The sequence below is a fragment of the Carassius auratus genome, chromosome 26 (genome assembly GCF_003368295.1).
Source record: "Carassius auratus strain Wakin chromosome 26, ASM336829v1, whole genome shotgun sequence".
In the NCBI taxonomy this organism is placed as follows: Eukaryota; Metazoa; Chordata; class Actinopteri; order Cypriniformes; family Cyprinidae; genus Carassius; species Carassius auratus.
The window spans coordinates 21,507,519-21,533,109 of NC_039268.1; the positions used below are offsets into that span (position 1 = coordinate 21,507,519).

The window sequence follows — 25,591 nt, forward strand, 5'->3', positions numbered from 1 at the left end:
ATAATCAGATGTCAAAGAGATCTCAATGAGATCTTTAATATATATATATATATATATATATATATATATATATATATAATAAAAATAAAAATAAAAATAAATAAAAATTCTAGAAGAAATTATCTGTGCCGTGCTTGAAATTTAATTCTAATGCATTTTTCAGTTACATTAATTTTACATTAAAATATTTCACATTTGATATGAAAAGCAGGATTTACATTAAAGTATAATATTTAAAGTTTAACATTATTTAACATTGCATTAAAATATTTATAATTTAAATGATTTGCATTCATTTTACATTAACCTTAAATTTATAACTCTTTAAATCCTTAAACATTTTAGTAGATGCACCTAGGACAGAGGTAATGGAAAAATTCCACAAGAAATAAAAATTCTCCTCATGTTTTTCCAACCCCATATATTGTAGTTATTTCTGTGGAAATCACATTTCATTTTTCTAGTTCATAGTGACCAGGAGCTGTCAAGGACAAAAAGAGGATATAAAATGGCAAATACCACCACAAAAAAAGCATCACAAAAGTAGACATGATTCACGATTTGTGCACAATTTTCCAAATCTAATGAAGTCAGTCACTTTTTGTGTATCATTTCTAAAGTTTTCTGTAATGATGCATTTGTAGCATTTGTTGTTGTTTTAGACATTGCATCATCATTAAACACTGATTCCTCTAAACGTATGTTTTGCACAGATTTTTTTTTTTTTTTTTTTTTTTTTTTAACAAAATAATTAAGATTCTGACATGAAGGTGAATAAATAACACAATTTTAATTTTGGGTTGACTTATGTCTATACATGGAACTGATAATAAAAGAGCTACTGCTGAGCAATAACATTTTCCTGTGGAAATGTCCTCACTTTCAATCATGACAATTGCTTAAAGGGGATGATTGTGTGTGGAAAGCCCATGCTCGTGTCATTGGCAAGATTTATTAGGAATAAAATCTAGGGAGTTCACAGTATTTTCTTTCTTTATCTGTCTGTTTTTATCACTCAATCATTCCTCTATATATTCCTTCTCTTCGCTCCCGTGTCAGCCCTGAAATGTTAACACACTCCTACATTGTGATGTCCCTCAAGCATTTGGTCTTCCGAGTGCGACTGAGAGGAATATTAAACAGGAAACGGCTGCAGCATCAAAGGACGTAATCTAAGGTGCCGGCTGCTGCACGCACCTGAGAGATTGAAGTCTTTGTGTTTGCGAGTGTGTGATTCTGCGTGTATTCGAATGTCCGTGTAGGTGTCTGGCTGCGTGTTTATTTTGTCTTGGTGCTCGGCAGCAGCTGGCAACACTTATGGAGCTTCCTCATGTTTCAGTGATGCAGAACCGATCAAGTCAATTGAATTCAACTGAGAATAGCTGTTAGCAAACAAGTCACAGGAAACAAGTGGAGGTTTCCTCATATGTGCCTGGCCTCTTTGTCCTCCACTCTGGAAAATTATCATTACTTTTCATTTTCACTTACAGATGCTAAACTACATTTGCATTCCCTTAAGGAGGTAGAAAAAAGGCAGAGTAGTGTTGAAGAAGGAGTTTATCTTAAGCTTTGATTCTGTGTAAATTAACTGCTTCAATTCAGATTTTGTAAATGAGTCACAGTTCGGTTTTGTAAATAAATGCACAAAAGAAGACCTATTACAATGTGTTATGCAAATATTACAGTGGCATGGGTGGTTGCTTTTGCATTAACTACTTTTGTTAGGGTATGTAGGACAAGGACATTTTTACTATACTGTAGGTTCTTATACGTGTTGGCAAGGCATTGATAGTTTGTTGCCGGGTTGTTTAAAATGGTTTGCGAGTTACTTGCTTGTTATTAAATTAAATAAAAATCTAAAGTTAGAGTCTTAAATCCCAAAATGTAGTCATTGTAAATCTATGGGATTGCTCTCATTGTCCAGCAGTATAACCATTAAATGACTAAATGCATGATGGGAAAAATAGCCTGTAGTTATAGAATATCATTTCAATTCTACTGAGTATTAATTATTTTATGCAGTAAAAGACAACTATACACAAGCACTGTATAAGGTTTTGCCACAAACGTAATGGACTGGCTTCTCTCCTGTATGATTTGACTTGAGTCTCTTCAGACTTTAGCACATGAATTATGGGCTTCTAGAACTTCTGAGTGAATCTGTGTGCGAACACAGAAATGAAAACTGTATAAATAACAAACAGTTTCTTTTTTTCAGTCTTATTAGTGCAAATAAGAAGTGCAATCATAATCAGAGTATTTTCTTAATACTGTCACAAAGAGACCATATTTCCTACAAGCATGATACAGAGCTAAGAGATGGACTACACATCCCAGCATAAGATAGCATTGATATTGGGTGTTATTGTATGTAGCCTAATTTGGGTGCATCAGGGAGCTGCTCTCAAAATGTGGCACGTTTGAATGCATGTTCCCTTTCTACATTAGCTTTCAAATTAGTGATTGTATGTACTCTGTGTATAGATGGGCATGGTGCTGAGCACGCATTCTACAAGATAAGACTTTTAAGTTGTGTCAACAGCAAAAGCTAATTTAATTATTTGCATGAGTAGATACATACAAAGTAGGGAAGTCCAGATCCGATCACATGATCAGAAATCGGGCCCGATCGCGTGGTTACAGGCTCGATGGGAATCGGACGTTACCTCCCGATCAGGACTCGGATATATATATATATATATATATATATATATATATATATATATATATATATATATATATTCTCATTATTTTTAACACATCTTTAGTTATGTGGTGGCACAGTGTTAGACCCTTTTGACTCCACACAGAAACAGCAAGGCGTGCGGCTTGACGTCACTTTGTTTTCAGAGCGTGCTCTCGCACTGATAGTGATATCAGGAAACTCCTCATATGGACAAAAGCGTCCAGCTATTGCTGTGGTTTTCACAGGAAAACAGAAACTTATGCAAACACGAAGACATTAATATATGATCACGACAATAAATCATTTTTTAAGTCATTCCCAGGTGATAAATAAAGTAAATGAGCAATGTAGTGCTAATTGACATTTATTACAGTATAGAAACTATTCTGCCTTATTATGTGATAAACAGTGTTTGTAATAGATAAACAAATCATTATTATTTGTTATTGTCCAGCATTTATAGATTTGTAAGCCAATTAAAAGCTAGAAAATAAGAGAAAAATTAAAGTTGCCTATACTACCAGTCAGAAGTTTTTTTCTTTTTTTTAAGTCTCTTCTGTTCACCAAGCCTGCATATATTTGATCCAAAGTACAGTAAAACAGTAAAATGTTTGACATATTTTAACTAGCCTATTTAAAATAGCTGTTTTATATTTGAATATATTTCAAAATGTAATTTATTGAACATCCTGGATCTGTTTTTTCGCTCCTCTTTATTCTTTTTTTTTTTTTTATGTATTATAGAAGTATCGGATCAGGACTCAGTATCGGCAAATAATGAAAATCAAATGACTCGGACTCGGACTCGGACCCGAGGGCAAAAAACCTGATTGGGACATCCCTAATACAAAGTCAATGCAATGACGTGAATTGCCACGAATGTGCAATATTTGACTCAACCACGTCTTCTTCACAAATGAAAAAATTTCAACTCATTGGCATTGTCATACAAGCCAATCAGTGAAGATATTATTGTTCAGCTGTATCAGAAAATGCAGGGTAGTGTTATTATGTTTGTTTTACGCAAGAGACACAAAAAAATAAATAAATAAATAAGATCCTGTGAGTAACACGATGCAACACACTTTTGGTGTGCACACACTTTCAGGTTCTGTTGAACAAAGAATCCTCCGCCATGGTCTGTCAGTCATATAATTTTACTCTAGTCATATAATCAGAGAACTATGGTGGTGTGTGCTTCCCAAAAGCAAAGCAAACATTCGCATCATGTTACTCGGTCTGCATTACTCACGGGATGTTTTTCACGGCACTCACGAAAACATTTAGCATGTTCTTTGCTGATTGGTTTGTGCAACAATGTGCCATGCAAATTTCTTGCCTGAGTTGAAATTTTTCATCTTGCACGAAAGATGTGATTGAGCCAAATAACACACATTCTTCACAATCGCTTCAGCTAATTTGCGTTGCCGGGCACGAAATTACGTCTACTCGCGTCATTGCATTGACTTGTTTGTAATCTACTCATGCAAATCATTAAATTCGCTTTTGGTGCGTGCACATCCTGCTGCATTCCTGCTGCACTGTGTGTGACTCTTCAGCTCATGTTGAATGAGCAGAGTGTAATGAAGCAACCATTATCCAACTGAATTAATTGTTTTTTTATTTGTAAAAATAAGAAAAATTACAACATAATGCAACTGAACATAGCGGTGGCATGTTCAATGCTAATTTCAACCTCACACTCACATCATAGTGATATCGCGAGACAGCTAAAAGTATAGTTGAAAACAAAAAGTAATAGCACACCTTTCCCCAAGCATAAAGAAGATGAATTGTAAGCACTGTAACTAATACCTACATTCTTAGTAATTGTTTTTAATATATACATATGATTGAGAAATGAGATGAGGAATGAGATCAAGCAACAAACTCATAACACCTTCTTGTATGTCACAGATCAAGTTAGATCCCACAAACCAGTATGCCACAGGTCTGATGTTTGGTAAATATTTAATACCTGTTAATGTTTTCTCAGTGATATCTTTATATTCTTAGTGAACAGTCGGAAATATCAAGAGACAGAATGATGATGATGTTGGGATTGATCAAGTCTGACAGAGACACAGCAAAATAAATTTGGAGACCAATTCCATTTCAGCCTGAAACAAGAGTCTGATTAAGTCTTTCACACACGTGAGATTTGAGTGTGAGTTAGCAGATCCACACACTCCTTCAGACGCTGATAAGAGAATTGCACTCCCTCAGCAGAACTGGGGAATTACTGCAAATAATCTTGTTTTGTTGGAAAGGTTGTTGGTCTGGAGTGTTAATCACTGTTTCTCCTGTGCTGCAAGCCCTCTTGCTTTAAAAGCTTGGAGAAAGGAAATGAAACGGTAATATATTGATGTATATGGGACTGAGGGAGAGTTTGGCCAGATTGTGGCAATCTAATGAAACAGGTGGATGTGTCAGCAAACGTCTGCAAATAAAAAACTTTTTGCTAATCACCAGGTGATACAAACTCAGCAGAACTGAAACTGCTGCCTCATGATGGTGCATCTAAGTAGGAAAAGTCAGCATTTGTCACATACTAAAAAGGAGAGATTAAACCATGAGGTGTAAAGTGTAGTAAGCATGGATGGATACTGTCCAAATTTTACTTAAATTATTTAGTATTTAGAACAATTAAAGTAAAATTATCTTAATTAGTATTAGTAGTGGGGATTTTTGACTATATACCAGTTTTACCAAAAGCAACCATCTTTATGAGTGAATCGAGTCATTCATTCAACCTGTTCATTCAGGATCAAAACAAGTGACCCTTTTTAATTAGTCGTTGTGTCATTCATTCGACCAATTTGTACAATAACATTAATTCATTTAGGATGAAACAGTTGACTAAATTTGACTTTGAAATTCTATACTCACATAGTATGCATGCTATTTCTGCAAAATAAAAATAGCAGCATAAAACAATGCCATTCAGAATTGAACCAGTGCCTTTATTAGAAAGTCATTGAGTCTTTTACTCATTCAACTTATTCTAAAACACTTCACAAATTGTGAGGAAAGGCAAAGGAAACTCTACTACATTTGTCCAAATGAAATTCAATGATATAAACGTACATATTTAGTTTTAATATTGGCAACAAATTCTTTATGGTACGTCCTGACATTACGAATTATATGATTATCAGAATTTTCACTTTTTTTCAAAATAAACATAATGTTTTTGGAGATCTAAGACTTAATGTTTTAGCAAATCTGAGCAAATCTTGAGTTACTATTTAATTTAAACTTTTTTTTTTTTTGTGAGAAAATTCTCTGTTTGTTCTTCATTCAAAACATTTAATTAGTGACATTTTCTTCCTACAGTACACGTTTCACAATATCATCAGATTTGTTCCCAAAAACACTCTTTGAAGTAATTTTTCAGTTGGCGATTCCCCTTACAGCCATTTCTTCCGAATAGTTCTGACAAACACCATTCCTACAAACATCAACTCGTTCCCCATGACATTCCTAAAAGACTCAGTCATTAGCGTGGCATCTTTACTGAGTGTGTTTGGTGACTCAGATGACTACCTGAGAGATGAGAGACCAGCTATTACATGAAATGCCTCATAAGAAATGACTCTTTCACAAAAAGCCACATGCAAATATACATGGATGACTCTTGTGAGGAGGAAAAATGTCTACCACTAGGGTTATGAAACAATTAGCATAAACAAGAATGAGTGAACGTGGCTGAATTAAAATGCAAATTAGCACTGAAGAAAATGAACTGATGACATAATTGTCCTGCTCAACCTAGGCTTCGCTACACAGGCTAACCATTAATTGCCATCTTAAAGCTGTCTTTACATGTTTTTCTATCATTGAATAATACACATTTACGTTGAGTTCGTATAGATTGAGTCTGAAATGAGTTCACAAGGGGCTTTCGTTCATTCATTCCCGGCAGCTACGAAACAGAATATGATCTGCTTTTTTCAAATCACATTAGTAGGCACAGAACAAACGTGTGAAAATTGAAGCATTTTATTGCTATGAATGCTTTAACGCTATAACTACATTCTCCTTAATCCAAAGAATAGCTCAATCGCATCTTTTTGAAAGAGGTGATACCTCATAGAAGAATAATTGCCACAAGACTTTGCTTCTGATTTGTTATGATTGAGGTTAGCAACATTAAAAGAGCTTGTATGAAATGTTTAGATGTATTAGAAAGGTAAATGTGCCAATTACATACCAGGATGTCATGCTAATATTATATATAGTATGACATCCTGGTGTGTAATCAGCACAAAGTATGCAAATGGCTTTAGTCAGCTGATGTCTGACAGAAACACAGACAGGAGCTTCTTGCTATTATGGTAAATCTTATAAATCTTATAAATCATACAGAATGAGTTTTTTTGAGAAAGTAAAATTGCATAGAGTTTCCTGTGAGGGTTAGGGTTAGGGGTAGGGTTGGTGAAGGGCGATAGAATATACAGTTTCTACATTATAAAAACCATTACGCCTATGGGATGTCGCCACTTTTCACAAAAACAAACATGTGTGTGTGTGTGTGCGTGTGTGTGTTTTGAGGCGCTAAACAGTTCACTTTGAAGTGAACAATAGACTTTTCAACTTTAAAATATTTAAAACACAAGAAGTTCATGGGTAACTAAAACTTGTAGGATCTTTTCCAGTGGTGGAATTAGTATTTTAATAATGCCTTTTTTGGTCTTCTGAAGTTTAAAGTGAACTTTTGAACCTGCATTTTATGAACCTGTCTCTTAATTTGCATGGGTCGGTGATATTTGCTTTGCTAAGTGCACAGGAGACTTGTGTGCTGTGAATATGCATATACTGCAGAAATAAGGTCAGTGTTTTGTCTAGGAACCAGGCCTTTGTCCAGACGATTTTGCCTCTAGCTACCTGAGCAAAGGTCAGATTAGCAAGTTTATACAGCCAGATAGGTACCGGAGCACTAGTGGAATATCTGTGCCATTTTACATTTTTGTACAATGTAAGCTGTTACTGTAATTAGGTTACACTGCTTCAGCACATTTGCATAATAATAACTATACATATAGGCTACTGTATACATAATAACTATCCATGTATACATAACTTGTCAAATGTAAATTTCTCTAAATGTTTTCAGGAGTCTCCATGCACAAAAGTGCAAAAGGCCCTAATTTCAGGCTAGACATAAAACAAACTGTGTCCGTAAGAGTTCTCTGCATTGCTAGATAGTTTAGATTAGTAGGTATTGTGTTGTTTTAGAATGATAAAGATTGTAGTTTGATGTGGATTTTTCTGTGAGGGTTGCAAAATTTCCTTGATTGTTGGGCACTACTAGGCATGTCTAGGGCACTAATAGGCAGTAGTTTGGATGTTTGGGATAATTTGGGAAGTTTGTCGAACTGTGTGGTGGGAAGTCGTGACCTAGTGGTTAGAGAGTTTGACTCCTAACCCTAGGGTTGTGGGTTTGAATCTCGGGCCGGTTATACCACGCCTTAGGTGCCCTTGAGCAAGGCACCAAACCCCCAACTGCTCCCCAGGCGCCGCAGCATTAATGAAGACATTACTAGGAGGTTATTAGGGTAATCTGAATGTTGTAAATTGATCTTGACAATTGGGAGTTACTAGGCAGTTGCTAGGATTTTCTGAATGGTTGTTATGTAATTTTCTATGCAGTTAGTAGTACTGTGTGGCAGTCATGGCATTTTAAACATTTAATTTTAACATTTTCTACAAAATATTTGGAGCAGTTCATAGTTATGTGTTGTTCTCAAGAGGTTAATAGGATGCTGTTGCTAGGTAGTTGCTCTAGGCAAAACTTTGAGCTAAATATTTGCCTGAAAGTTTCTTAAAGTTACTATGAGGTATGAGGCCCTAATTTCAGGCTATACTCAAAGCAAACTTTGTTTCTAAGAGTTCTCTGTTGCCATATTACTCCAGTGACAACTGAATACCAAATCTACAATCACTTTACAGGGTACACTGCATGCTTTACGGCAGACATAAATGCAGCGTCTGTTATTCAGATCAAAATTGTATGGGTGAAAAGTAAACACGTCTTATCAACTCTAATATGACATCCAGCTAAACACCCAGGATCCCATATTTTGATAAACAAACTCAGGGTAGCCATATCACCCACTGCGCAATCCTTAGCATAAGCTCTTCCTGATGGCTGACAGTTCAAAGCACAAGATTCACTTTGGGACGAAGACTGATAGTATTCCTCAGAGGAATGTCAATCTTTCTTTGGGCTGCTGCATGTTTTCTTATGCGACCCAGTGCATGATAGCAAAGCCATGACACTATCTGGCTCCATATATGATTAAGGGATTGAGACACCTACAGGGAGAAGGTGTCATTCCTCCACTGTGACAAGACAAAGACTGACAGTTGGTTTTATGACAAATACATGGGCTGTTCTCTATGTATTTGCCCCATTCCATTATTTCTGCCCTGTGCTTTCTCTTTTTTCGGCATCTTATTCTCCGTCCTCTTCCCTCAGCTTGCTATGCATGCATTCAGTCAGTCACGGCTGAAAATAATCGCTCGGCACTACATTTATTGACACGGTGTGATGGTGAAACTCAACGAACCGACTTGAGGTGACAGAGACCACTAGGGAGCTACAAAGAACAAGACTCCAAATCATTGACATTTTGTCTTGGGATGTTTGGTGGAATTTATTAGGAGATGGAGATCTTTGATAATGATTACAACTGGGTGTTTTACAGCTTGTTATAGTACAGTTAACTAGATTTTTGTAGAAAATATAAGTAAATATAAAAAGCTTGCTAGGGTGCAAGGTCATTTTTGGGAATTTGGTAGTTCTGGGTGGTCTCTAGGAGGTTGGATGCTTCAAGAGATCACTATGGTTTTGCTAATCAACTGCTAGAGCAATCTGGAAGTTGGCTAGTGTATTGCTAGGCCATTATAACAATGTTCTGGATACTTTGCAATTGCAATGATGTTCTTAGCTTCATTCTTACGTTGATGACACTGTTGTATTTGTCTTTTAACCAGATTCTTCCAGTGCCTTGGGGCGTCTGTTGGCCTGTGTAGATAAGGTGAATTCTTGGATGTCTGCTAACTTTTTGAGTCTTAATGATTTGAAAACTGAGATCATTAAATTTGGTCCTTCTGAAATGAGCTATACGGCTGGAGTTAACTTGGGAACACTGAGCCCTTTTAGGAAAAAATCAAGTAAGAAACTTGGGTTTGATCTGTGATAGTGCTTTAAAATGTAACTCTCAAATTAGTGAAGTTAGGGTTAGGGTTAGGGTTAGCTAAATTTAGCTTCTATCAGTTAAGAATGATTAGTAAGATCAAGCCTTTCTTAGCAAGTATAGACTTGGAGAAGCTTAATTCATGTTTTTATTGTTCTGGGCTTTTCTCTAGAGCATTTCTATGATGTTAGGAGAAATGTCTTGATTGTTGCTAGGGTGATTTTCCATTTCCATCATTTATGTCTACAGAATAAGACTTATTTACTTAGTGTTAAGGTTTGTTTAAATTACTGCTAATATTATCAGTAAGAATAATGATACTTTCCCTAGCACACACCATTAACAGTCTGATATTTGCTGAAATGTCTAATGCATTTCAAAGATGTTACCATCGAATATCCTTTCACACAAATGCTCTACAGGTGGCAGTTCTTCAAATAATCACTGTTGATCTATGTGTAATGGCTAGATTGTGCTAAGTGGATCCCTGCCCAGATCTCTCTGTGAGCTGATGGACTTCTGTGGATCTGCACGTTAAGGGTTATATTAAGGCTTTTGCAGGGAAGCCAAAATCGTTAGAGAGATTGGCAGCTGGTGAAGACAGCCTTTCCAAACATACCCTTAAACCTTTCTCAAGCCCTTCAGCAAACCAAATCAAGACTCTGATCGATTTACTCTGGTCAATTACAAGCAATTAGCAAGACTGCGCCGGTGTCTTTCATATCCACTTAGGTGGCGAAGTAGAAACAGAGGGCAATCCTGGTTTACTAATGCTGTACCTACAAATCAAACGTTCAAAGCAGCAAACCTGTCAATCTTGTTGCCCTGAAAAGCTCATTATACACTGAATGGCTTTCAAGTATATGCCAGATATCTGAGGAGGAAAAGGCACTGCTTGAATCCCCCATTTGCTGTGGTGCACTGATTTGACGGTTATCCTTTCTTCTGTTTAATGATCTTGACACTGAGCCGAAGCATTGTGACCCGTGCCTGGGGCAGAAGGTTGCATTTACTGACACAAACCGGATACACTCGGAGCAAATGCAGTCGTGCAATTGTCCAATCCTAATCGATCGCTGGCTGCACACCTGACGTATCTCTGTTGTCTATGGGGAAAATGCATGCACATTCCTCTTTCAGAGGAACAGAGAAAAAAAGCCTTAGAGAACAAAATAAAACCTGTCAGTTCCTTTGTGGCTTTCAAGTGCAATGCAAAGTGTGGTGGTGAATACAGCTGGCATCTAATAACAGACTGTTTCCTTCACAACCAATAATTTCTAGCATTGCGCTGTAACCTTTGATGCTCATCTAATAGTTTACATGCATAGTTAAAATTCTAAGTGCAACTGACAATGCAAAAGGCTGTCTGTGTAATTAAACTCAATATTTCACCATAAACATGAAACTACTGTAAAGTACAAAAGACATTTAAATCTAAATCTGACTTATCAATCCATACATTTTACATTTTGTCTGGCCTTTGAAATGTATTGACATGACCATGAATGGCAATATTTCATTTTATTTAGAACATTTTATTTATTTCAGTGATATAAACCTCTTAAGGCACTACATCTTGGCCTTAAAGTAAGGAAACATCTTGACAGTAAAAAAGAGTCAAGCCACCTCAAGCTGTACATTTGCTACCAGGAGACAGCTCACTGTAATGTACCACCACTGTCATTGTGCTCTTCAGTACCACGAACAGAGCCTTTCCAAGTTTCTTATCCTGTAATACTTCACAATTCTCCACTCACAGTTCACCTGCATTGCTATACATATTTTAACTTAGAATATAATAGTATGTACAAAAGATAGTTAGTTGCAATTACTCTGTGGGGATTTTTGTTCACTCTTTCAGCAGGTTACATCATTATGCCAGTCGGTGTCAACACATGTGTGAGTTGTTCAACCGATTTACTCAAAAACACGTATTCCATCATAAATGAATCATGTGATTGTCTTTGAATCATTCACTGAACCAAGTTGTTCAATCCAAACAAGTGTCTTTATGTGCGAGTCAATGAATCATTCATTTAATATGTTCATTCAAAACACTGCTACATTCAGGAAACAAACATGAAAGAGTAACAAAACATACATTCATTTGTAGTGGTGCTGTGCTTTATCTTTGGAATTATTCTTGTAGAGGGAACAAAAACAGGAATCTAAGGGTGAAAAAAAAAAAATCTAAACATTGAGAAAGTTGCCTTTGAAGTTGTCCAAATGAAGTTCTTAACAATGCATATTACTAATCAAAAATTAGGTATTGATTCATTCATGGTAGGACATTTACTAAACCTTTGTGGAACATAATCTTCACTTAATATCTTAATGATTTTTGGCATAAAAGGAAAATGTATAATTTTGACCCATACAGCATATTTTTGGCCATTGGATACAATTCAAACTCTTGTTGTTTTTAAAAGCAGTAAAGCAGAAAAAATATGGTCAGAACTTTGAATAGGAAACCAGTTAAAAATTTAGGTCTGTTTTTTATATGAAAATGGAATTAAAGTTTCTTGATCAGAAAGAAATAATTATGATTATTTATTTATTTTTTAAGATAAGGTTAAAAGTTCATTTTGGACCTTAAGCGTAAGCATCTCTTCATGTGAAACGACCACCGCAGAACATTAACACAGTTTGTTTATAACAAACAGTTAATGGAGACGGCACGTTATGGTGCCTGGAAAGAACTTGGCACTGACAAAGGCCAAAGCCGTTTGCATCAGCAAGTAATCGGCGCTCACTCTTATAAGCAGGCTGGAGCAACAGTAATTGTTAGCTTAGTGGACAGCTTTTCCTCTCTCTCTTCTCTCAGTGGAGTCTGCCCAGACAAGATAAGTGGGAGTCTCGTAATTGTAAAAAGTCCTCATCTCTCCAAGTCTTTAATAATGGGCTTGTGAAAGCCTTTGCTCATTAAGCAACCCTTGTTTCTCTCTCTCGCTCGCTCTCTTTCTCTTTATAGCAACGGGGGATGCTTACATTAAAAGTATCCTCAGAGCCAAATGCCATTCCATAGACAAGAAAAAAAAAAGATTTATCTTTTGTCTTTCAAAAAAAGGGGGAATTAAGAAGAATGACATATGCAAATTCATTGATTAGAGTTGCTTTTAATTCCATAATTGTTCTGGTTAATCATAAAAGTCCAAAAATAACCATTAATAATAACAAAAAAAACATTTAATTATTTATTATTGAAATGTAAAGCCTGAAAATAAAACAATGTAAAATAAATATATGTTTTTCTCTACTAATTTGTAGGTTGTCAAATTGGAGAAGCACAATCCATCAAGCATGTAAAAAAAAAAAAAAAGATTTTTGAAAGAAAAAACATGTCATCTCTCATCATTCAAGTAAACAGCCTTCTAGGTTAAAATAAAATTTTAACTCAGAAATTAGTGGTATTTTTCACAAAAATTAGCACAGTGGATTATTTTGAAGGAGAAAATCGGAAAATGTATTTTATGTGTTAAATGAATTGTAATAAATCAGTTTTATTTACAACTTAGAAAAAATATCTTTACAGTGTAGTTGTTCTGAAGTCATATGATGTGTAAACGTGGGTCATTACTTACAGATTATCTTCGAGTGATTAAGACAAGAATAATATATAGGGAAACATTGCTGTATTTTGCATCGCGAATTGTGTTAGATCACAGCAAGATCTATTATAAACCTGCATAAAAGAACCCCAAGTGTAGGATGAAGAAAACAAATGCAAGAACGCTAAGGGGAATGATTTATGTGGTGCCATAAGCCATTTGCAGTTTGGCCTAATCCTTCCTGGTTGGAATTTGAAGTTGTCACAAGTCAAAGAGGCTTTGAATACTAAATGCATGGATTACTGCAGGATGTATGAGAAAGGTTGGAATACATGTGCTACGTAATTCGTGTAATACGCCGAGCAAGGCTTTCATCAGCAGGATGACAGCTACAGCCCCGCAGAGTTCTTCCTTTTTCCCCCTAAGAATACATCCTTCATTTCTTACTTTTCTCTTCTCTACTTGATGCTCACTTCCTCCAATTATCTCGCTCTCTTCCTCTTCTCTTTATATAGCTCTCTTAACCTCATTCTCAAGCCATACAGGAATGTTGCTCTGTAGTAGGAAAGAGAGGTCAAAGCTGCTTCCGTCAGCCAAGATGCTCTTGCTGAGGCTCGAGCATCAATCCCTGGCAAACTAGATTAAAGGCATAACTCATCATTCCTGCTGGCAGGCATATGGACTGAAGAGGCCTAGCCTTCGGATGCACTGCCATCATTTCTCAATCCCGTAGAAGAGAATGACCCCCTCTCATTTTTCCTCATCTCTGTTTCTTTGAGCCGAGGAAACGTCGCTCCAGTGGTATTTCTTCCAGTGCTCCACGGAAACCTTGTTATGGAGGATTGTGTAAATCCGCGGTTATCATAGAAAGGCATAATTTACCAGATTTACCTTTATTATTCATGAGAAAACCTTGGGTTTTAGTGTAAATAGTAATTTTGCTGTCAACGTATGTTCCTGTAAACTTTTATTTATTTATTCATTGCTTTATGACAGTTGTCACATTATACCGCATGCTGGTTGCATATATGTTGAATTATGTATGTTTGCATGTTAAATTAAATAACACGTAAGGAATAGTTCACTCAAAATTTTTCTAAAAGTTTTATTCTTTGTGGAAACAGATTTGGAAAAATGTAGCATTCCATCACATGCTCAGCAATGGATGCTCTGTAGTGAATGGGTGCCGTCAGAATGAGAGTCCAAACAGCTGTTAAAAACATCATAATAATCCACACCACTCCAGTCCATCAGTTAACATCTTGTGAAGTGAAAAGCAGTGTTTGTATAAAATAATAATAATAATAATAATAATAATAAATAAATAAATGCATAAAAAAAATTATTCTAATGCAGTAACATTAAGACATTTTTAAGTGTGACCTAACAGTCCAAATACTTTTGCATCCTGCATGTACGTTGAGTGAACAGCAACCAAAGAAACGAATGTAATTAATCTTGTCGTTTCACATTTCTGACCAGTGTGCAGTTTTACCGATTATGTCCATCAAGCACTTGCTACCATCCAAAAGTCTGAGGCTTTAATAAATCCTCTCGAATGCCTGGGAGATGAGAAGACGTCTCAGTGTTTCCATCCTGAGGCCTGGCATGAGTCTCTTTCTGTGTTTTTCTCCAGAGACGGGTCACCAGTGGTGTAGTAGCCGTCACTCTTCGTGTTTGTGTGTTGAAAGGCATGCGGTAGGTGTTTGGTTCAATAGGAGGAGATGATGTGAACAAGCTAAGAGCGATCTTTCAAATATGGTGGATGTTTTCCGGGTGAGTAGCAGAAAAATAGGAGGGAAGTGAGAAAAAATGTCAAAATGCATTTCGTGGCCCGTTGCCTGCAGTGAAACTGCTCTGACAAGAAGTGACATGAGATGTTGGGGTTTTGGTTTCATAATATTTACTCTCGAAGTGCTGGAAAGTATTTATTTAGAAACTGTTAATTTTTCACATTTAGATCCTTTCAGTCAGGTTCCAAATTATGAGGTGGAAGGAAACACAGGGATGTCTAAAACGAAAGTTTTGTGGAGTAAAAGTGGAATGTGTATTATCCTATTTAGGGCTTCCAAGTGATACAAAATTAACTGCAAATCAGCATGAAGTAAGAGAATTGTATTCATTCATTTGTAAGTAAGTAAGTAAGCAAGCATTAGGATTTTTTCTTTCACCTGTAAGATTGTTACTGGTCTTTTAATTATATGATTTAATTTAATGATTATTTAAATTCATACAGGTGAAATAATAATTAGTAGTAGTAGTAGTAGTATTAATAATAATAATAATAATAATATTAACTATAGATAGATAGATAGATAGATGTTTAGATAGATAGATAGATATATGCTGTTCTTCTTCTACTACAAAATGCTGTAGAACAGTGAATAAAAATGCCAAATAGGATGCACCTAGAGTATTATCTTTTTTTATTAAAGGCATAGTATTAATAATAAAATGCACTGGGCTTTTGAGGTTCAGCTTAAGAGCAAAGGAGCTGCTGAGTTTTGCATTAAAATATGCTTAATTATTCCATTGTGAGCATCCACATCCTATTTTTACATCAAAACCCACTGCTGTTGCACTTTATGCTCTCCGTCCAGAGCCCCCCAAACACCCAAAGTGTCTTAAAGATGCCGAACCCGTTATGATCTGACAGTGGAGTGTGACGGATGACTTCCTGCGAGCGGCCGGTTGGAGACCCACTCGGCGAGGTAAACTGAGCTCAGTTGCAGCCGGCTGTTTTAACGGTTTCATCAGTCGTGTCAAAGCTTGGGCTGGGATCAGAGAGACGGATCAGATCTGAGCGCCGCCTGAGTCACATCTCTTCAAAAAGGCCTCAGTGTTCTTCCTTTCCCGCCGTACACACAGACACACACACTTTGTGTTCATAGTAGAGGACTAGGACAGTTTGGGTCGGTGTGGGTGTGTTTAAGTCGAGCCGTGTGGGTGTTTAGAGCGGCTGGAGCACTAATGAGGGCATATAACGAGGACGATTTGCTTGGTTGGAAGGGAGCGGAAGATTTTCAGATAAGAAGAGTGGGTTACTACACCTGCTTGTAGTCGCCTAGCTTCTCTTTTGCACTCTTGTTGGAGGTGAATGTGCCGTCATTTGGCTTTTGAAATCCTCTGTGTGGTCGTGGATCAAACATGGCGATGTCAATTACCATATAATGATAAATGATGTCCGTGAGCATCTGAAAGCTCAAAAAGTAAAAAAAAAAAAATTAAGTGAGCAGAGCATAAAAGGCACTGTGTGATGATGGTGGTGGGTGACACACTTTAATCTCTGCACTGTTCCTGCTTTTTCCCTGATGGTTTGTTGTTTTGTTGTTTTAAGTGATTGAGTAGTGTCTAGAAATTCTACAGAAAAAGTTTCATTTAATTTGTGCCATGGTTGAAGCTTCGTTCCATATGATAATACGGGTAACTAGTATTTTACCAATCAAAAGTTTGGGAGCGGATATTATTATTATTTTTTCTTGAATTTTCAGCAATCGCATAAAGACAAAATATCAAAAAGAATGCTGTTTGTTTGAAATTTCTGTTTATCATATGAAAATGATTTCTGAAGGATCGTGTGATACTGAAGACTGAAGTAATGATGTTGAAAATACATCTTTGATAAAACTAGATGAGTAAAGTTTGTGTACAAACTTTGAAGTTGGCTTGAGAAATCCAAGCCTGAAATTATTAAGCAGCTGTAAAACCTTGAAGTTTAAAAGTTGAGATGATGATAGCGTCTTCCTAGCATGATTTAACACATTAGCTGCATCCCAAACTGCATACTTATGCACTATTCTATGACATTTTGTAGTATGAAGTGTGAGTAGTTTGATCACACTGAAAATTCCAGAAAGAAAAGGTACATTTTTAATGCCCAAATGATGCACTTAAACAAGTCTGGAATGTTGAACACTTAATGCACTCAACTGTCACAGCTTTAATTACATCACAAAGGACGAGGGGCTATCAGACTCCAGTTAGTAATGACAAACTAACTTCATAAAATTCATATACTACATGGTTGAGTACACTGTGTATAGTGTGTCATTGGGGCGCAGTTATTGTATCATTGTTGATTTAACATGTTGCTAGCATGTTTAAGCATGAATAACATGTTGCTACCATGTTGCTAGCATGTTTTAGCATAAACAAGATTTGTACATGTTTCTAGCACAATTAGCACATTGTTACCATGTTGCTAACATGTTTCTAGAATGATTAGGTTGATGTTGGTATTTTTCTAGCATGTTTTAGCATCATTAGCATTTTTTATCATAAACAATTTGTTGACATGTTTCTAGCATGATTAGTGTGTTGTTACAATGCTGCTAATATATTTCTATGATGATTATCATGTTGTCGGCATTTTTCTAGCATGATTCACATTTTCCTAGCATGATTAGAATGTTGGTAGCATTCTGCTAAAATGTTTCTAGTTTATTTTTATTTTATTTTTTTTATTTTTTTTTTATTTTTTTTTTTGCATGCTGTTAATAATGTTTCTAGCATGATTAGTATGTTTTGTGCATTTTTAAAATAATTTGCATGTTGCTTGCATTTTTTTACAATCATTAGCATGTTTTACCATGATTAGCATATTGCTAACATTACAGTTTTAAATAGTTTGGAATAAATAGTTTTGGTCATCTGTTGAAAATCGTGAGTCCAGTCAGTTAGAAAAGATAAAACAACCTAAGTCAGGCTAGTTTGTTGGATGAAGTTTGAAAACTGGAGGAGGAGTAGAGACAGTCCCAATTTAGTCTAAAATATTTTTATTTCTAAAATATTTTTTATTTACATTTTCAAAGAGAATTTCACACTGCTTGTTTCCTATTTTTTTATGGAAATAAGAATAAAATATTTCATCAATAATAATTAGATATTTCACACTGTATATATGTCGATATATGATTATTATTTATACTTTTTTTCAATATTTTTATATGTTTAAAAATATGAACACATATATTGCGGGATTCTATAAGTATTGCTGCTTTTGTTGTTGTTGCAAAATTATTTAGAAGTATAAAGCCAAATATATGTAATATACAGTTATAAAAGGTATTTGGATTTTAGGTTATCGTAATTCTACAAACATTCAGATTTGAATTGGAATTCTGCATTCAGGAAAGGAATTTTTTTTTTCTTCATATAATAACAGCTTATTTATAAAACACAAATGCTTTTATGTGCACTGGCATTGACCCACACAGAGACTCTCGAAGTGTCTGTCCTTCAGAGCAGTGCTTTCCATTATGGATGATGTCAGATAGTAGAGCTAAATGTGCTGGAAGTGTCGGCCTGCATTTGTACGACTGCCGCAGCGTGAACGCCATCATGAACAGTGACCGCAGCAAACTGTCTGACTGGAGCAGCAGCTGATGGCTGGAAAATGTGTCCTCAGGGGCCACTGATGGATCACTCAGCATCAGCGGCCTCTAGACATATAAAGACAAGCTGTCCTGCACTTCCACATTACTGTTTTAACTTTCAAAGTTATGCACAGAGCTACTCATTCTTTATGATGACTGTTTTCTAATCATAAATTCATAAATAAACATGTAACAATGGGAATGATATAATGATATATATTTGAAAATTTACTTAAAAAGTTTGGGGTTGGTAAGTCTTTTCTACTCAACAAGGCTGCATGTATTTGATTTTTTAAAAAGAAATACATATTGTGAAATATTACTACAATTTAAAATATCAAATGTAATTTATTCCTGTGATTAAACCTGAATTGTCAGCATCCTTACTTACAGTCTTGATTTACATGATTCTTCAGAAATCTTTCTCATATGTTGATTTTTATCAATGTTAAAAACAGTTGTGCTGCTTCATATTTTTGCAAAAAAAAATAAAAATAAATAAAAAACATTCTTTGAATGGAGATTTCAAAAGAATGTTTATTTGGAAAGTAATTAATTTATAACAATTATCTTTACTTTCACAATTGCTGAAAAAAAAAAGTAAAAAAAAAGATTTGCTGTCACACTTCACAGGGCAGAAGGAACAAGGAGACGCTGGAGAATTCATGAAATGACAGTCTTTAATAATCCAAAGGGGACCATACAGCACATGGAAGACATTCACAATACCGGACACTGAACTAAGAACAGGGAACATAATTTATGAACATGACAGGGAGAGGGGATGATGACACACACCTAAAATCAGTACAAATAAACGAGGAACAAATGGAGTTAAATTAACACAACGGACAGGAACAGGAAGAACCAAATATGGGCATGGGAACACATGGGAGCAAAACACACACAGAACATGCAGAGTCTAACAGATGTGAACTTCTGAACTAATTATTCATTGTGATTATTTATCTCACATTGGTGTTTCTAATCATTTTGCATGACCATCAAAATCATTCTTTACAAAAACTTTATATAGTGTGTGTGTGTGTTCCATTACTAAAGAAGTATCTCAACCTTCCTCTCCTGTCATTCCTCTTTCAGTGTATTTCCAGTGCTCCCAAGCCTCTTTCTGATACTATTTCTGAGAAAGTTTTTGAAGATGAGCTTTCAGAGGTCAAGGAAACTCATTTTATTCACATTTTCTTTAGTTTTTCTTAATCCCCGTTCAAAAAACAAAATAATGATTATTTCATATTTTTATAGCATCAGTGAGAAAATAAAAAAGAAACACTTTAAGTGTAAAACTTCATTAAAATTAAAAGCATTTTCATTTGCATGCTCAAAAGAGACCCCCTCTGTACTAATGCTACTGATTCACTGCTCTCCTCCCTCCACACACACACACACACACACATTCAGTCTTTCTCTTCAGCAGCCGGTACATGCTCAACTGAGCTGAATTTGCATTTACAAATTGCGGCTGCTGTTTCCTGCCTTCGCTGCATCTCAAACTCCCCTTTTCCCTCCCACGAGAGGATTTCCAAACACTCTATATCTTTCGCTCACACTGGATGAATAAACCCATGTGTAAATATGTCGCTGCTTGGCACCTAAATCCTTAGAATTATTTCTTTAAAGGTGCAAATCACCCAAAAACATTTATTTGTTTTAAATTTTATTCCTCCATTGGAGAAATTTAGCTTAATCCACTCCACAGATTATAAAATAAGCACCATAAAATATGTCCATGTGACTGGTGCTATATTCTGTATATGTTTTCTGCACACAAAGATATCATATGGCTTCAGAATAATTGAAATATGTATTTTTTTATACTCTTTTAATGGTGCTTTTTCTATTTTTGGAGCCTTACAACCCCTGGTTATTGATTCGTTTCGTTGTATAGAAACAAGCATGCAAATTCTGCTAAACGTTGCTTTTTGTGTCTGATGAAAAAGGTTTGGGTGATATGATGACTGTGCATTGCTTGTTTTACCATGTCACTTTGTGAAATATATATATATATATATATATATATATATATATATATATATATATATATATATATATATATATATATATATATATATATATATATATATATATATATATATATATATATCAGAGGTCGCATATATATATATATATATATATATATATCATAGGTCGCAACAAGAGGTTAAGTGTCTTGCTCAGGGACACATTGGTGTCTCACAGTGGATTCAAACCCCGGTCTCTCACACCTAAGGCATGTGTCTTATCCACTGGGCTAACACCACCTTTGACTTATGATGCAAAAATGGACAATTATGAAATAAAATGTGTGACCATGGATCACAAAACCAGTCTTAATTAGCACTGGTTTATTTGTAGCAATTGACAACAATACATTGTATTGGTCAATTATTATTATTATTTTATTTTATGTAAAAGAAATCATTAGGATATGAAGTAAAGATCATGGTCCATAAATATATTTCGTAAAATTTCCTACTGTAAATATATCAAAACTTAATATTTGGTTAGTAATATTCATTGCTAAGAACTTCATTTGGACAACTTCAAAGAAATTGTATCAATTTTATTTTTTATTTTTTTCACCCTCAGATTCCAGATTTTCAAATAGTTGTATCTCGCCCAAATATTCTCTTATCCTAACAAACCGTACATCAATGGAAAATAATTTTTATTCAGCTTTCAGATGTATAAAACCCTTGTGACTGGTTTTGTGGTCTAGGGTCACATATTGGAACGAGTGAAAAATACTCTTAACAAGGTGTCTAAACCACACTGGACCCCATTGACTTTCATGATGTTGTGCTTTAGGTTGAGCATGAGTGTGAGTAAAAGTTTCATTTTGGGTGAACTATTCATTTAATAACTTGATGAAACTTTAAGAAGATGGACATACTGGTTTCAAATATGTCTTTTTTACACCGTTTATTTAAGCAGAACTGGATTCTAATAAACATGCCATCATTTTTTGTTCGTCATTGTCTTGCAGTATCTCTCATTTCCTTACAGCAGATTCCATGTCTCTGATTCGCTCTGTTCTTGCTGTCAGTGCTGAAAGCATTTTAACTACTCAGTGGCTCTAATCACTGCAGGCGCGCGCACAGACATGAAAGGTGAGCGCGGTGAATGCGTCACACAGCGAGACCCATGCTGACGCCCCAAAGTGCACAGCGAAGGCGACTGCCTCCACTTCAAACGGGTCTGGGGGCTTTACTCTCCTGCACCGTCGCATTTCACAGCGAAAAGACATTTCCTATGAATCTAAATTGCTTCTGAACTACTTTAGCTTGAGGTGGAGTTGAATGCAGTGGGAGGTTTCACTGCATGAAGTACTTTAACTCAGAAGTCAGGCGTAGGGGTTTGGCTTCGGGCGCAGCGGCTGTAAAGACAATACTGACTTTGCCGACACACTGCTAAAGTGGCTCTGACTAAACCACACTGGGTGTTCTCATCGCCTCCCGAAACATGCATGAATGGAAATTAAAGTAGTTGGAGGTGTTTTAACACAAAAGAAGATGTTTTGAAAAATGGCTAAGTGGTGGGTTTTTTCCGTACAATGAAGGTCAGTGGAGTCTGATGTTTTTTTGGACTCCAGCATTCTTCAATAACAAAAGCCACACAGCTTTGAAATTGCATGAGGGTGAGTAAGTGAAAACAGGATTTTCTTTTTTTTTTCAAACTATCACTTCAACGGCAGTTTGTATTTCACATTTCAAAAGAACACTTGCTCCTTTATATTAACTCTGATATATTAGTATATTAAAATTTGTTAAATCACTCTGTAATTAGATGTTGTAGGCAACAGCTGGTGGCAGAGTGAAAACAAGCAATTAGTCTGATTTAGAAAATTCAGAATTTCTGAAAAAAATAAACCAGTGCTTGAAGTGTAGAAAGCAAGTGCTGTAATTGTATAATGTCTGGTTAGTTAGTTTATGAAGTAGTTACTAGAGTGAATGGGTGGCTGCTAGTGTATTCTACACTGAAAAAAAAAAGATTTTTTTTTAAGGTAAGTGGTTGCAATCAATTGTTTAGGAGGTTGTTGAGGTGTCAATTGGTTTCTAGCATGTTCTGGGTAGTTCCTAAGATATTCTAAGTGGTTGTGTGGTGTCCTGAGTGGTTTTTAGAATAGTCTAAGTGGTTTCTAGGATGTTCTAAGTGGTTTTAGAGTGTTTTAAGTCTGTAGTCTTGCTTACAGTCACAAGTAAAAGTGTGATATTATATGGTGGCCAAAATTATTAGAACACTAGTGCTGCAATTAAAAACTGAAAAATGCTGCCTTCGGAGGACGCATTCCAAGGTAGGAAGGCACCAAGGCACGTCCGAATTCAATGTTAGCTTCAATTCCTGTCTTCTGAAATGCCTTCATCTGGCTGATTTTTGAAGGCAGCATAGATGTATCCTTCACTGCCTTTGATGTGTCTAAAAGCTGCAGTCGATGGTCATTTCTAGCGAGAAATTAATGTTGCAGTAATTACATATTTACTTAGTTATCACCAAAGCTCTCTATATTACACTGCCTCAGAAGTCTATCCAAAATCTGTTTCATGAGATGCCTTTGTGCAAAACGCTGCCTGTAAAGTCATTTCCTCATAAGCAAGTCAGCTGCCTAAGTTTTTGGATGCAGCCTACTACTTTCAGCATTTAAAAATGGTTTTAAGTCTTTTGCCGTCAGTAGAAAAAAATCTGTTCACATTTCCAAATGTTTGCTATTAATTGTAATAATCCAGTGAGATTTTTGTTTGCACAAGGAGTCTGACAGCAGCCAGTGCTCCAGACAGAGATCTGATCTGATCATCATCAGTCTGTCTGGAATAACATGAAGAAACAGAACAAACTGAGACAAACTCAATCCAGAAGAACTGTGGCAATGTCTCCAAAATGCTCCAAGAAAACTACCTGCAAGGCTACCTTAAGAACAATGCTCAAGTGCACCTAAGATAAAAGCTGCTTTAAACGCAAAGGATGCAAAATAGTTTTTGTTTGTTTTATCCTGATGCATTCTAACATCTGAAGACAAACAAGGCTTTATGAAATTCTCCGAAGATGTGTGAAGCTTGATGTTCCCAGGGTCCAAATGTGGCTGGAGTATGAAAAGAGCAATGTGAGTTCAGATGCTTTGTTTCCAGGATGATGTATCCTGCGGCTCATTGTGAGCGATTCATTCCGCAGCAGACAGGGATTGTCTCACATTCCGGAATATCATTCTGAAACGTCATGAGGTTTTATCTCACTTTGGTCCATGTTTCACTCTGGCACAGAGTCCAGTGAAACCAGCTGTCTGAAGTGTTGGTGTTTTGATTGGTCCAGTTTTGCTGCAGGCAGTACAATCACTGACAAAACAAATCAGTGACATCAAAAACAGAAAGAGAAAGAAAAATACCCATAATTCCTGATTCAACCATGGAAAAGAAGACAGATTCTGCTACAACAAACACTGATATGCTGTACAATGAAATATGTAATATGGAAGCCGTTTCCATCACTATTTGCATATTTTTATTTCACAATTCTAATGTTTCTTGGCACAATTCTGATTTAGTTTTCAACAGTTCTGAGAAAAAGCCATGGTTATGAAATATAAACTGAGAATTCTGAGTTTACTTTTCTTCCCATGGAATGAAATTGTTTTAAAAATTAATTGTGACTTTTTATCTCTGAATTCTGACTCACATTTGAGACTTTATATATTTTTTATTTCACAATTCTGAGAAATTCTCTGCAGTTCAGAGTTAATGTCTTGCAGCGATTTTATATCTCACAATTGTGGATACCAGTTTAATCTTGGAAGAATTTGTTTGAGAAACGTTTGACTTCATGTTGAAATCTCTGACTTGCACTTAGGCCCGTCTGAGCACAGCTTGAGTCAAAATATTTCTGAAAAAGTCTCCATTGCATACCTCATTGCTGAGAAACAATCGAGATATAAATGTTTCTCCTTCCTTTTAGGATGCCATTTGAAAGTTCTGCCAACTTTTCTCCACTTTTATTGACAGTCTAAGGCTCATGCTGTGGGTCTTCATTGTGCTTTAAAGTTAAAAGACTGTCATTTTGTCACAGTAATTATGAGGACAAACAATTACAGCATCCCGCTGACGAAACAGTGATGCCAATCAAGAGGTACGTGGGCAAAAGACCTATTTTTGTGTTTTCCTCTGCTCTGTCTTTATTTGTTTTAGCACCTCCCCATCATCACGATTCTTTCTGACTATGTTACTCAGCGGCGGCTCTTCCAGAAGCAAGTGGGAGCAGAATTAAAATGAGAGAGGAAAACTCATCAGTGAGCGAGAAGGGGAGATCAAATACGCCAATCAAGAGATGAGGGTATGTGCATGAGTTTGCAAGTGTGTGCAGTTCTGCTGATAAACAAACTCGGCCATTAAAAACAGGACCTTGTTGTTGCATTTCTGAATTCAAGTACTGCTGCAGTAGAGATAGACATTTTATGTCCCACTCTAAAATTACCTACACTACTGGAACACATACACCCGAAAAAAAAAAAAGAAGAAAAATCACAAATAACTACAAAGAAACAGAAATCAACATACCAAAATAAATGGGAAATGCTGAAGTAGAAAGACTAAAATAGTATTACTTTCAAGATGTATTCCAATATTAATTATTTGTTTTTAAGTATTTATTTATTTATTTATTATTCATTCATTCATTTTCTTCCCTTTTTAGGGGAAAATCTTTTTTTACTGTATGATATCTACTGTCTGTATGATATTAAAGGACCCTGGATTGAAGAAAATGCTTTTTAATGGA

General features: G+C 35.8%; 1 long non-coding RNA gene across 1 annotated transcript; it reads left to right on the forward strand.

Annotated features, from left to right (window-relative positions):
* Nucleotides 1-22,115: 22,115 nt before the first annotated feature.
* LOC113044818 (uncharacterized) lies at nucleotides 22,116-25,361 on the forward strand. Its single transcript, XR_003275927.1, has 3 exons — nucleotides 22,116-22,466; nucleotides 24,773-24,943; nucleotides 25,045-25,361. It is a non-coding gene; the product is annotated as an uncharacterized LOC113044818 (long non-coding RNA).
* The last annotated feature ends 230 nt before the right edge of the window (nucleotides 25,362-25,591 follow it).